This window comes from Sinocyclocheilus grahami, unplaced genomic scaffold, assembly GCF_001515645.1.
Source record: "Sinocyclocheilus grahami isolate Dianchi unplaced genomic scaffold, SAMN03320097.WGS_v1.1 scaffold16.1, whole genome shotgun sequence".
NCBI lineage: Eukaryota > Metazoa > Chordata > Actinopteri > Cypriniformes > Cyprinidae > Sinocyclocheilus > Sinocyclocheilus grahami.
This window is the reverse complement of record NW_015505195.1, coordinates 116,523-116,810: the sequence shown is the minus strand read 5'-3', so window position 1 is coordinate 116,810 and position 288 is coordinate 116,523. Positions and strand designations below refer to the sequence as shown.

The window sequence follows — 288 nt, the reverse complement described above, 5'->3', positions numbered from 1 at the left end:
ATTAGGATTTAAAGAGGTCATATGATGCTGCTAAAAAGAACATTATTTTGTGTATTTGGTGTAAGGAAATGTGTTTATGTGGTTTAAAGTAAAAAAACACATTATTTTCCACATACTGTACATAATGTTTCTCCTCTATGCCCCGCCTTTCTGAAACGTGTCGATTTTTGCAAAGCTCATCGGTCTGAAAAGCGAGGTGTGCTCTGATTGGCCAGCTATCCAGTGCATTGTGATTGGCCGAATACCTCAAGCGTGTGACGGAAATGTTATGCCCCTCACCATACTGTG

General features: G+C 39.9%; 1 pseudogene; it reads left to right on the top strand.

Annotated features, from left to right (window-relative positions):
- Positions 1–288, top strand: part of LOC107603031 (plasma protease C1 inhibitor-like) — a 10,772-nt pseudogene that overhangs the window by 5,924 nt on the left and 4,560 nt on the right.